This window comes from Pelodiscus sinensis, chromosome 5, assembly GCF_052426305.1.
Source record: "Pelodiscus sinensis isolate ZL-2025 chromosome 5, ASM5242630v1, whole genome shotgun sequence".
NCBI lineage: Eukaryota > Metazoa > Chordata > Testudines > Trionychidae > Pelodiscus > Pelodiscus sinensis.
The window spans coordinates 52,588,719-52,603,560 of NC_143056.1; positions in this window are offsets into that span (position 1 = coordinate 52,588,719).

Below are 14,842 nucleotides of genomic sequence, written 5' to 3' on the forward strand. Positions count from 1 at the left end.
TGGGGTGCCAGGCGGAAGCTGGTCTGCAAGGGGAGCCAGTTTAAAAACCATCTCCCCTTGTGGACCAGCTGCCTGTTGCCCCACGCTGCTGCCTCTGGTAAAGGTCCAGGACCCAGCGCAAGCCAGGACTGAGCCAAGCTGCCTGCCCACCCAGCTTCTAATAAAATTTAAATGCAGAGTCACAGTGGGGGTTGGTCCCAGACCCGGCACAAGCCAGGACTGAGCCAGGCTGCTTACCAGCCTTCTAAAAAATTTACTGTCAAGATGGAGGAATGCGTGTAGTCTATAGCATTAACCTATAAACTTTTGCTTATCGGTTAGTACACTATTACCTTCCTAATCTGCAACATAGGTGTTTCCATACTGACACAACCATTAGTTGATATATTATTCCATCTAACTCCAGTTGAAGGTAATGGAAAAATTCCCATTTAATTGAATGGGAATGGAAACGATCATTACTTCAGTATACTGCCTCTGGAAGTAGCTTATGCTGGATGCTTCATAGAAAGTATACTCTACTGAGCCTTTTACTGGAAGTGTTTATAAGAGATGAGACCTTTCTGTCTTCAGCTTGTGGTCAACTTATCCACTGATACTGACTTTCAGAAGGAATCAGGCACAAAGATTTTTGTAAGTTTGAAAATCTCACTTTATGATTTTAGCTTAGCTATTGTAACAGGGCAATAGTGTTACAGAAAGTGAAGTTTTTCTTATTCTAACCAATATACTAACCAAGATACTTCTTTCAATGCACTCTTTGTTTATATAAAATTTATCAAATGAGCAATTTTAAGTGTGTGACCTTTTTGAATAATTAATTATACCCGGTTCTTGTGAAAGAATGACAATTAAAATATCTGTTTGAACTTTATTGTACTACTCAGATGCTATTTGGTTATAACATATCAGCCAGAGACTTTTTACCTTTTTTTCTTACATATATCACCATCCAGGTCAGTAAAAATGTTTTGCTCATGCTTTAATGACCTCACTGGGTAGTGAGCTCAGGCCACATTTATAAAGGAATGAGGAAACTTACATTTAGGTGCCTAAATATGAATTTTCATTACTTAAAATTTGGATCCAGATGTAATGTTACACTCCAGATTCCTCATGAAAACATGCTTATGATATGGATGTGACATAACTGAAGTATTCTTTATGCAAGATGGCTCATGTAATATAGCATTGGAAAGGTTATGATTTTCTGAATGTGATTATCCAATTTGTATACAAGTATCATTTCTGAATCTGAAGTTAGAAATATTGACCAGGTATCTGTATTCCAAATGTGCCACCTTGGGTCCCCCTCTCAACTAGCCCTTCAGGTACAACAATGAAAACAATGGGCTGATGGCCCATTAGCCGTGACAATGGACTATGAAAGAATTTAGTCTTCCTGTGGACATTCAAAACAACCTGCTACAAGAAATGGCTGCCATAGCCTTGTCTGGACACCTGTCCTCCCCTTTTGGAATATCAGTGTTTATCCACTGAGGCTATGTCTAGACTGCAAGCCTCTTTCGAAAGAGGCTCTTTCGAAAGCATCTTTCAAAAGAGCCTCTTTCGAAAGAGAGCGTCTAGACTGCACGGAGAAATTTCAAAAAAGCGGCTTGCTTTTTCGAAAGAAAGCATCCAGTGAGTCTGGATGCTCTCTTTTGAAGAAGCCCTATTTACATTGAAGAACGCCTTCTTTCAAAAGAGGAACTTTCAAAAGAAGGTGTTCTTCCTCGTAAATTGAGGTTTACCGCCATCGAAAGAAAAGCCGCGTTCCTTCGAATTAATTTCGAAAGAACGCGGCTTGAGTCTGGACGCAGGGGAAGTTTTTTCGAAAAAAAGGCTACTTTTTTTGAAAAAACCCCTGAGTCTGGACACAGCGGCTACGTCTACACTGGCCCCTTTTCCGGAAGGGGCATGTAAATTTCACTAGTCGTCGTAGGGAAATCCGCGGGGGATTTAAATATCCCCCGCGGCATTTAAATAAAAATGTCCGCCGCTTTTTTCCGGCTTTTAAAAAAGCCGGAAAAGAGCGTCTAGACTGGCCCCGATCCTCCGGAAAAAGCGCCCTTTTCCGGAGGGTCTTATTCCTACTTCAAAGTAGGAATAAGACCCTCCGGAAAAGGGCACTTTTTCCGGAGGATCGGGGCCAGTGTAGATGCTCTTTTCCGGCTTTTTTAAAAGCCGGAAAAAAGCGGCGGACATTTTTATTTAAATGCCATGGGGGATATTTAAATCCCCCGCGGATTTCCCTACGACGACTAGTGAAATTTACATGCCCCTTCCGGAAAAGGGGCCAGTGTAGACGTAGCCAGCCTGAAAGACAAAGGGCTCTTGCTTTACTCAAGAGCTATGGTTCTCCTGTGCCTCCCACCCAAGGAGACTTTGAAAAACATTTGGAAGCAACAACTGAACTGGTGGGGAGAAAAGTTGGGCCCAAGCTTGTGAGTAATAATACTTGAAGTTTCAAGCTGCAGGCCTGTGCAATTGCCTTTCAAGACTTTCTGAAATGTGTTTGTGACAATATCTAGAATGAGGAATTACTATTTGCAACCAAATCGTTTAGTGAATCAAGCTTAGTTTGTGTGTTTTGTTTTATTTGCTTAGTAAAATGTTTTGTTCTGTTTGCTACCTCTTTAACTGCATAAAATCCACCTTTTGTAGTTAATACATGTATTTTTTGTTTATAATATAACCATGTTCATACAATTCATGCTTGGGGTGAGATGGGGTTAAGAGACTGTGAATACTTTCCTCCACATGGAGGGAGGAGGCAGATTTCATCATATACCTTTTGGTCTGCACTCCAAAGGAGGTAGATACCTGAGTCTAGGGGTAAGTCCCTTAAAATGAATCTTCCAAGAGCTTCTCTCATTTAGATAAGTCTTGGAAATCTATTTTCCTGCAGTTGGGTGTGGCCCTGCCTGTGTGTGTGTGTGTGTGTGTGTGCTGGAGGATGTTCAATTGCTTGGCAAGACAAGTACAAAGGGAGCCATAACAAGCTGCCACAACAGGTGGGCTCAGTGGTATCTCAGCACATCAGATGGCCTCCCAGGAGGGCAACCTGTCACACCAGGTTTGAAAATTTTGTACTTGACTTTTAAATCTTTGTGTCAGGCAGTGAGACAGAATTATTCAGAAATTGGTAAAGTAAAACTCACAGTATGGCTTAATTATAAACTTAATGAGAGTTTACATACTATTGCTAAATATTGAAACCATGGGATAAATCCTCAGGTGGTGTTTATTGACATCTCTGGAGCTAAATCCCTTTACAGCAGCTGAGGATTTGTCCTTATATTCAGGAGAATTATGTGTGTTTTTGAATAAAAGAAAATAAGAAGTCTTCCATATCAACTACACTTCACAAAGATAACTTTGTAAAAGAGTGGAATTGCTGTAAAACAGGATTGGAAGTCTTCCATTGAATGATGCATTCAGAACACTGCTTCCTTCCATATTAACATAAATATTCTCTGCGATGTATTGTTCTCTCTTCAGTTCTGTTTAACTGATTTCTTTTCATGGCAACAAAATTAAGCACACTATTGCTCCAAAAAGCTTTCAAAGTTGTAAGTGAACACCTGACCTGATACACGATAGCTATGTAAAATCATTTAATCAGTGCTTCATTTTATATTTTTATAAATAGGATGTGGCATATAAAATCTCAGTTTCCTTAGTAATAAAAACAAGGACAAAATAGATAAACAATGTAATTGAGAAGCATGGAATGAAGTAGCAGAGCAAGAAGAAACATAATGAAGTATTTTGAATAGGGCTGACAACATTATTTGAGAAAGAAGACAAAAGAAATACAGCACAGAGATAGAAGAACTTCAGTGCTGGCAAAAGCATCTGTCTGCCTAACATTATTTGCCTAACATATGGATATTTAAATTCATAATTCCTCTAGATATTAAAATAATGTTCTCAACAGAAACATAGGTTTTATGGCTACTTACAACAATTTGTAACCTACTTATCTCTCCTTTGTCTTATGATTACAGAGGTATTAATTGCCCACTTCATTTTAAGTGGTTTCTTGCAACGTGTGTTTACTCCTTATACTTTACTTCTTGTCTTTAGCTGGAACATTCTTGTTACTTTTCACAGATGGGGCATCTGCCCCTAACTGGCCCTTGAAAGGTTATACCCCAGCCCTGGGAGAGGACTGGAGCTGTGGAGCCAGCAGCTGTGGCAGGTATGAGCCAATTAGGGCCCAGCTGTGTGCAGTATAAATAAAGGCTTCTGGAGGGGAGGAAAGAAAGGCTTACTCTTGCTATGGAGCAGGAGGGACCTGGTTGCTAGGGAAGCTGGAGGCTTCCTGACTTAGCGCAGGGATGGGGAAAGTTAGGCAGAACTGAGGAAGCCCTGGCCAGGCAAGCTCCTAGGCTGCAGGGCCTGAAGGAAGACCTGAGGCTGCTAGGGCTAAAGAGAGTCAGTCAGTGCAAAGGCAGCAGGTCCACACCCCTCGCCAATGGTGAGTGGCAATTTCAGACTGCAGTTTGCTCCTGAGGCAGGGGCTAGATGAAAACTGGCAGTAGGGTCACTGAGGCAAGGCGGGCATAGGAGAGTGGGGGTTCCCAGAGGAGCACTGCAGTAGGGTAGTACCCAGAGAGAGGATGCCACAGTCTAGGAGAGACGTGGGTCCTAATACACAGTGATGAAAGAAAAAGGTAACCGTCGGTAAGACACTGGCTGAAAGGAGGTGCTGCAGGGGCTGAAGAACTAATTCCCAAAGTGACCAGCAGAAGGCCCTGTGGTTGTGAGTCCCACCGTGATACACAGGGTACGTCTAGACTACATGCCTCTGTCGCCAGAGGCATGTAGATTAGGCTACCAGACATAGTAAAATGAAGCGGCGATTTAAATAATCGCTGCTTCATTTAAATTTACATGACTGCCGCGCTGAGCCGACAAACAGCTGATCAGCTGTTTGTCGACTCAGCGCATTAGTCTGGACGCACGGGTGTCGACATCAAAGGTATTTGTCGACCACCCAGGTATACCTCCTGGGATGAGGTTTACCTGGGTGGTTGACAAATACCTTTGATATCGACACCCGCACGTCCAGACTATCGCGCTGAGCTGACAAACAGCTGATTAGCTGTTTGTCGGCTCAGCGTGGCAGCCATGTAAATTTAAATGAAGCGGCGATTATTTAAATCGCCGCTTCATTTTACTATGTCTGGTAGCCTAATCTACATGCCTCTGTCAGCAGAGGCATGTAGTCTAGACGTACCCACAGACATGAAGAAATCTGAAAAACTCAAAAACTTGTTTCTTCTACCTGAGGAAGTTGGTCCAATAAAATACATTATTTAATATTACACATTAAACATTCTTCCAAGAGTCTCTTAAGTCATGAGTTAACTAAAATCTCAAAGATATTCATGTTTAAATTAAAATAGTGTCCACCCTATTTCAGTAAAGTGGCAGATATCAGTATTTCTCACTCATGCTGCCCTTTTCAAATGCAGAACTCTGGTTAAAGTCAATAGGAATTTCAGTGGGAAACAATAAAAGGATAAGGAAATAGTCTGATCCTGCAACCATAGCATGCATGTCCCTCCAATTGAAATAAGTTGGATATCATGTATGCATACTTACTATTTTATTATTGCTTACTGTTGATATTACAAGAGCACCTGGAAGCTCCAAAACACCTACAATTTATATGATCAAGCTTGTCCCTAGTTTATAAGAACAAGTGCTTTTTCAGAGTGCCTGAGGGAGGATGCAAGGGTAAAGCCTTCTTGAACTTCCTCCACTGTTTTGTGTGCCAATACAGAGTCGGTGGTAATTTGCTGACAATCTATTAATTTTGAGAAAAAAAATGATTAAGTGGATAAATGATTTTATATACAGTTAAAGCTTTATTATCTGGCATGTTGGAAGAATGGGAGTGGGGGTGCCAGTTAGTCAAATATTATGGTTAATTAAGAGTTCAGAATGTGAGATGGAGCTATTGGCTGACTCCAGGGGATGCGGTGTGGGAGGAGATATGGGATCTAGGCTGGAGGCGCAGGCTCTTTCATGAGCCCAGAAATGAGGTGTTCAGGGTGCAGGAGGGGATCCAGGCTGAGTCAGGTGCAGGAAGGGGTGAGAGCTTCAGTGGTGGTATGGGCTCGGAGATGGGGCTGGGAATGAGGGATTTGGTGTGCAGCAGAGAGTGCGGGGTGCTGGGCTTGGGGAGGAAGTTTAGGTATGGGAGGAGGTTCGGGGTAAGGGGGTTTGGGGCAATGGAAGGATTTGGGGGTGCAAGATCTGAGCATCACTCACCTCTGGGGGCTGCCTGAAGCTGCAGCATGTCCCTACTACACCACCGCTGCAGCTCTTATTGGCTGTAATTCCCAGCTAATGGAAAATGCAGAGCCTGTACTCGGGTGGAGCTGGACTAGGTAGGGGCAGAACACAGTGCCTCCGTGGCTATTCCTCCGCCTATGAACAGCAGTGATATATCACTGCTTCTGGGGAAACATCCAGAGCCAGGTATGAAGCCTGAAGGACTTTAAATGGGACATTTTAAATGAAGATAAAAAATATAAAGACTAAGTGTGTTAAATTAAGCAAAGGTTGGTGTTTTATCAAAACAGTGGAGTTGGCACAATATCATCTTTTTAATGTATTTCAGCAAAATTAGGGAAAGTTTCTGAGGTAGGAAATTAAACTATTAAGGCAAGATATGATAAATATAATCCCACAAACAAATGTGTGACTTTCACACATCTACCCTGTTAACATGTTATGCTATTGAAGTACAATCTTACTTTTACAGCCCTTTATCCTTAATGCTCACAATTTACATTAAAAATCTCTTATCCTATGTATAAAAAGTACACAGTAAAGAGATTTTGGGCTCATTTAAAAAATAGATATAAGGCCACATGCATATGAAGATAAGTAGTAACTGGAAGTATGACATAGTGAATATAAGTAAAAATGAAGCAGGATCAAAGGCTAAAATAGGTAAAACCAACTTAAAATTACTTTATCAAGTTAGATGTCTTCAAGTCACAATGACCTCATGGAATACATCCTAAAATATTCAACAGCTGACTGAGTAGGTATCTGAGCTGAGCTATCAACGATTATCTTTGAAAGCCGATATAAGACAGGAGAAATTCCAGAGAACTGGAAAGGAGAAAATACGGTGGCCATTATAAAAAGAAAAATAAGGACTACCTGGGGAATTATAGATAGATCAGTTTAACTTCAGTATTTGGAAAGATAATAGAACAAATAATTGAGCAATCTATTTGCAAATCCCTAGAAGATAATAAGTTGATAAGTAACAGTCATCCTGGAGTCGTCAAGAGCAATCATGCCAAACCAAGATAACAGCTTTTTTTGACCAAGTAACAAGCCTTTTGGGTGGCAGAAAGTGGTAGATGTGATGTGTTTTGACTTTTGTAAGGCTTTTGATTCTGTGTAGTACATGGCCTTCTCATAAGCAAACTAGGAAAATACAATCTAGATGAAGCTACTGTAAGGTGTCTGAATAACATAAAACTGTTACTGGACACTAGTTAACAGTGGTTCACAGTCAAACTAGAAGGGCATATTGGGTGGAGATAAGTTATAGGCCCAATTTTGTTCAATATTTTCATCAATGATTTAAATAATGATGCAGGAAGTACACTTATAAAGTTTATAGACAATACCAAGTTAGAATAGTTTGCAAGTTCTTTAAAAGGAAGATCATAATTCAAAATTATATGAACAAGCTAAAAACTGATCTGAAATACTAATACTAATACATAATAATACATAATAATTTATTATATTGATATTATAGTTACTGATTATTCCTTGTTAAAAGGAATAATTTGCATTTGTCCTTATTAAATAATAATAATAATAATAAATTGTTGTTGTTATTAGGAAGGAGAAAGAAGTTCTGCAGAAAGGGATCTGAGAGTCATATTGCATCACAATCTAAACATGTGTCAACATTTATGTAACATTGTTCCAAAAAGCAAAACATTCTGGGATGTATTAGCAAGAGTGTTATAAGCAAGAAACAAGAAGTAATTTTTTTGCTCTACTCCAAGCAGATTAGTCCTCAAAAAGAGTAATGTGTCCACATTTGGGCATCACATTTCAGGAAAGGTGTGGGCAAATTGAAGAAAATCCAGAAGTGCAAAAAAAGATTAAAGTTCTTGAAAACATGATCTGTGAGGGAAAACAGAGAAAATGGTGTTTGTTTAGTCTAAAGAAGAGAAGACTGAGAGGGGACATAATAACTGATGTCAAGACCATAACAAGTTGTTTGAAGGGAAAAGGGAGAAAAAATGTTCTCCTTAGGCTCTGAGGGCTAGACAAGATGCGATGGACTTAAATTACAGCAAGGTCAATTAATGTTTGACATTGGGGAAAACTTCCTATCAGAGGCTATGTCTACACTAGGCCCCTAGTTCGAACTAGGGTGGCTAATGTAGGCATTTGAACTTGCAAATTAAGCCTGGGATTTAAATATCCCGGGCTTCATTTGCATGTTCCCAGGTGGGCGCCATTTTTAAATCCCCTTAGTTCGCACAGACTTCCCGCGGCTACACGCGCCAGTCAGAAGTTAATCCGAACTTAATCCTTAAGGACTTAGTTCGGATTAACTTCTATCTGCCGTGTGTAGCTGTGGGCAGTCACTTTGAACTAAGGGGATTTTAAAATGGTGCCTGCCTGGGAACATGCAAATGAAGCCCGGGATATTTAAATCCCAGGCTTCATTTGCAAGTTCGAATGCCTACATTAGCCACTCTAGTTCGAACTAGGGAGCTAGTGTAGACATACCCAGGGTGATTAAGTGTACCACCTGGTAAATTTGAACCTGGAACCTCAGTATAGGAGCCTCTACAATTTGAGCTATAATGCCAGCTGGCTCTCATCTTAGGCTATAGATCTCCTTTGTTCTTATCTCTCACTATAAGTGGTATAAGGCTACATCTAGACTGCATCCTTCTGCCGACAGAGGGATGCAAATCAAGCACATCAAAATTGCTAATGAAGCAGGGATTTAAATATCCCAAGCCTCAGCATAAATATGGACGCCGCTTTTTTTCAAAATGGAGTTTAAAAAAAAAAGGAGTCTAGATGCGGCTCTGTCAAAAATAAAGTATTTTTCAACATATCCTGTATTCCTCAAAAAATGAGATTTACAGGGTCTGTCGATAAAGGCTTTATTTTCGACATATCCGCATCTAGACTGCTGTTATTTTTCGAAAAAACTCCATTTTGAAAAAAAGCGGCGGCCATATTTATGCTAATGAGATGCAGGATATTTAAATCCCTGCTTCATTAGCAATTTTGATGTGCCTAATCTACATCCCTCTTTCGACAGAGAGGTGTAGTCTAGATATACCCTAAGTGTCACTACATGGGACAGTGGAAAAACACTAGGGGTAAGTCTACACTGCATATCTATTTTGGTGTACCTCTGGTATGCCAAAATAGCTACCCCACATCTACACAAGCTGCCTGTTATTTTGAAATATTTTTCAAAATAATGGGCATGCTATTTCACCATCCTGATAAACCTCGTACGAGGGTTAAGGGATGGCTCGAAACAGCATGTTATTTCAAAATCTGGCACTGTGTAGATGTGCCAAATTTCAAAATAAGCTATTTTAAAATAGATTCAAAATAAGATTCACAATTTGTGTATCTTAAATTGTGTATCTTATTTTGAGCTTAGGGTGCTGTGTAGGTGCACCCTAGGTGAGTGGGTTACATACATCCCCTTGCTGGGACAGTGAATCACATTAAGTGTGTGGGTTACATAAGCACTGGAATAAATTGCCTAGTGAGGTGTGGAATCTCCATCACTGGGGATTTTTAAGAGCAGGGTAGCAAACACTTGTCATTGATGCTATAGGTAATACATTCCCTGCTGTGGATTAAGGGACTGGACTAGTTCACCACTTGAGGTCCCTCCTAATCCTACAATTCTAGGAAAAGGGATTTCCAATGCCAACTATTTTAACTATGTATGGAAATAAAGTAATTGGATATTCAATCCATGGACATGTATAATTATCCTGTCTATGAATGGGTTCACAGTTACTGAATGAGCAAGTGTGGTTTCACATGTATTTTTTTCACATACAAATGGCTTCTAGCTTTCTAAATGTGCTCCTTTCACATTTTCCCAACATTTCCGGAAGAATTAAAGTCCATAGTAAATAGTTTTTACTGAAGCTCTAAGGCAATTATTTAAAGAAAAGTAACTAAGGAAAAGCCTCAATTTTTCAACAAAAAAGTTCAATTTTTCAGAAATAACTGCTTCCATTTCAGAGACACTATAAAGGTTTTCCTTTAAGACTAGTTCCACAACCAATCAGTTTCCAAAGGAATTATCATAATTTATAGAATGTGTTTATGATATCATCCATTGTGAATATTATCACATCTCTTATGCTTCTGGCCAGAACTATTCACATTGGATTTGTCATTTTCATCCCTAACAAAACTTTCTACTGTTTTCATTATAATTATTCATAATCATTATGCCACTTCATGTGAAAACTCTTCACTTGTTCAATAATCTTTAGCCAGGTAACAATCTGTAAATGTAATTTTGCTTTCTCTCCCTAACTTTTTCAAATTTACCTGCCTTTGAAGTTGAGCAATCTCTTTATTTTAACTGAAATAATGTGCTATTTAATCTGTGTGCAACTAAACTTTTGAATATCCTCATCATTTCTGTCTAATTTTACTACATCTATATTGTATGAGCCCTCACAACAAACACACTCACACCCTACACACTCACGCTTATATACAGCCATCGAGCTGCAAGAAATGGCATCAGTGAGTAAATAGTTAACATTCTTCTGTCTAAATGAGCACTGAACCAAAGACACAGGTTCAAATAAAATTGCAATCCCTAAAATAGCAGAACTAAGTCTGAGTACTGGTCTACACTACAAAATTACTTTGGTATAATTACATCACTCAGAAGTGTGAAAAATTGACCCCAACTCTCCAAAGCAATGCAGTTATACTGACCTAATCCCCAGTGCAGGCAGTTCTATGTATGTTCTTCTGGTGGCACAGAAGCATCTTCAGTGAAGTACTACAGTAGTGCACAGTTATCTTTTTCATAGACCTGCCATAATGTCTTGTCTGCTTGAATTTTAACCAGTTCCACCTATTGTGGTACTTCAGTGAAGACATTATACTAATGGAAGGACTTCTTCCATCAGCATAGTTCATCCACATCCCCAAAAGGCAGAACTAGGTCAATGGGAGAATTTTTCCCTCAGCCAAGCCCTGTCAAGAACAGGGATTAGGCCAATTTAACTGCATCATTCAGGGCTGTGGATTTTTCACATACTTGAATAATGTAGTTATACTGACCTAATTTCCTAATGAAGACCAGACTTGAGATTCAAGATTACTGGCGCAGTTTGGATCTCCAACCCGGGAGCTGAATGTAAGTAATTTGTGACTGGAACACAATGGGACAGTTATTGCAAGGGAGAAGCAATGCCTTCCTTCAAGAGAAGAGGGGACTACATTAGAATCATAGGGTGTGTCTAGACTACCTAGTTTTGTCGACAAAAGTGGACTTTTGTCGACAAAACAATACCAGCGTCTACACTACCGCGGAGTTCTGTTGACATAACGTCGACAGAACTCCGCGGTTTTGTCGACGCTGGTATACCTCGTTTTATGAGGCAAAACACCTTCTGTCGACAGAGTTCTGTCGACAGAAGGTGTTATTGCCTGTAACGTTGCGTCCAGACTACGGAATTCTGTCGACAAAGCGGCTTGGTTTGTCGACAGAACTCCATGTGTCTGGACGCAAATTGTTGATGGAAGTTTTGTCGACAGTATCTGTCGCCAAACTTCCGTCGACAAAACGCGGTAGTCTAGACGTACCCATAGAATCAAAGAGCTGAAAGAGACCTCAGGAGCTCATCAAGTCCAGTCCTCTGCCCAAGGCAGGACCAATCCCAACTAAATCAACCCAGCCAGGGCTTTGTCAAGCCCAGACTTAAAAATCTCTAGGAATGGAGATTCCACCACCTCCCTAGGTAACCCATTCACCAAAAGAACTTAAAGGTCACCACTAAAAAATACAGTGAAAATGTTCAAGCTCAGGTGGGAGCCTGGACTCTCATATTATACAAGTGGGGTTGGGTCTCAGAGGTCAGGGTCCATCCCAATCCTAAATATCTACATGATAATTTTTAGCCCTGAAGCCCAAACCCAGTAAGCCCAAGTCAGCTGAGTGTGGGCTCTGGGACTAAGTGCCAGGGGTGTTTTACTACACTCATTTAGGCACTGAGTAAGTCTGGGAGCATACAGGCTTTGTGGCAGCTAAGCCAGGGTTTTGTTAATACTAGTGGTGCCTGGCACTGTGGTTTAGGTTGCTTAAAAGGGCAGTTAGATGCCTCAATACCTTTGTGAATCCAGCCCCAAGTCTCTTAAGAAAATAACAGTTATGCTCTTTCTCAAGCAGGTATCCCTTGACAATTAGAAACCAGTCCAGTTAACAGGGGAGAGGGAGAAGAAGGGCAAAGCGGCAGTTGCTCCAGGGCCTGGTTATTCAAAAAGGTGTGGGACTCCCACCCAGTACTGCTAAGGTAGCAGTGGTAGTAGCTGAAGCCCTAGACCCTTTAAATCACCTCTAAAGCACTGAGTGGCATGCCCTGAGTGGTGCCCAAAGGTTGGCAGGGGGCCCGCCCTTTGTGTCCAAGGCCATGCCCCTTCTGCAAAAATGGGGTTAGGGTCCCCTTTCCCAGAAGCCCAGCAATTGTGTTGGCCCCCTTGTTCGAGTCTGGCTTTTTTAGAGAAGATTATTGACAGCATCTGGAAAGATAAATATCACTGTTGAAAGTTCTGATGGGACAGTCAATGGGATTTTCAACTCCTAAGTATCTGAATCCTTTTGAAAATGAGATATAGGCTCCTAAATCTGTGAGGTGTTGTGATGTTGTGTGCCACAACACCTAAATACCTTTACAAGTCTGCTCTTTAGTCCCTATACACTGTAATAGATGTTACTTTGCATGTGGTAGAGAAGAAAAATGTAATTGTTGCGGTGTCGTAAGGCACCATAAGTTTAGCTGTGAAGGAAATAGATTTACACTTTGTCACAATTATCTTTAGAAAAGTACACTATCTACATGGAGCCAGAACCAAATATAAACACTGGATGATGGATCTATCAGGCTAATTTTCAGCATCATTGCCTATACTGTATATCCCAAGAACAGTGGCAATACTTGGGTGAGATAAAATAAAGAGAATAAGATCTCAAATGTTGTTATACAAATTAGTTATGTATTATAATTACTTATTGCATCTTGATATTTCAAGACCTACTAGAAGCAAAAGCAACTGCTATCATGCCACAATAATCACATTTTATAAGTCTATCTGGCTACCGTGTACTGGAATTACAATGTAATCAGTTCATAATTTCAGTATACTCAGTGTCAGTGCAACATAAAGTACACCCAGAAGTTCTTGAGTAACCTGTTGAAAGTTTGTGACCTGCACTAAGTGCATCTTCTATGACACCCTGAAGGACTGAGACACTCATTAAATGCAATGCACTCCACCAACATTATAGCAGCACCCTTGGAATTCAAGAAAAAGGTGTTAACAAGATAATTAGAGTGGGCTTGATGTAGTTTGAAGCTAGCATAGTGTAGTAAGTAGTTTTGTACTAGAGCTAGTGGTAGATGACACAGCCTTATAATGAAGCTGAGTGTATGTCTGAAATTTTTAGGAGTGTGAAAACTGAAAGGGCATTCTTGCAATGGTATAAGTGACAAAATAGGCATCAGCAGAATTATACAACAATTAAACCATTTTCTTTTCCATATATAGACAAACAATCTTGCCCCAAAGGACCAAACTTTCAAGCAACCTTCTAAAAGAAAAAAGAAAATATAGTACTTTCAGGATAAATACTTTGATCGGTAACAGCCACCTGTGTCTTTTAAACTAGTGAAACTTGATGATATCTGTATATAATGTTTAAAATGTTACACCAAATGAACAATATAAAGCCTTCCAGATATGAAATATATATAGATATTTAATCACTCTACAAATGTGTAGACTTAAACAGCAATATTCTTCACATTTATTTCTTGAAATGCAGATTATTAATCTAAAGTTTATTTTAAATTAGACCTAAAGTGGTTCTATTTTAAGGATTTGACATTAGCTTGGAAAGATTATGGATAATTACAATTTTATCCAATGTAGGGATAATTTATTCTGAAGATGAAACATTCAAATAGGTATAAATCTGAAAAATTTCAGTTGAAATCTCAGGCCAGATTTGCAAAGGCTTATGCTCTCAGGAGAATTGTTACTGAACATAATGATGGGCTAATCATCACTAGAGTGCAAGTTGGTTAGAGATGATTTGCATACTTGTTTTGTAAATGTTACATGGCTGAAATTATTAATTAGCATCTAATTAATATTTGTATTGCTGGAAAAAGCATGCTTTAAAGCTTGGAATCAAGTAGCAAATATGGACTAGTTAATTATCCATCTGTAATTGTTGCAATCCCTTTATGGTAAAATAGATTAATACAAGTGTTTTTCATGGACCCATAGGAGTGACTCCATAGTTAAAGCTGTAAGGCAATTTTTATAATGAGCCTGATTTTAATAACCCCTCTGATAATTCTCAGAACAAAACTCATTGCTGCCCGATGTTTCTCATATGCGCTCTCTAGCCAGAGGACTTTATTTTTTAAATAAGAGGGTTATGGAACAAAATATTTCTGAGGCCATGTTTACACACAGAATTTTCAGTGATTTAAGTTGAACTAATGTTAGGCTAGGTCTATAAATGTCACAGCAGCATAGC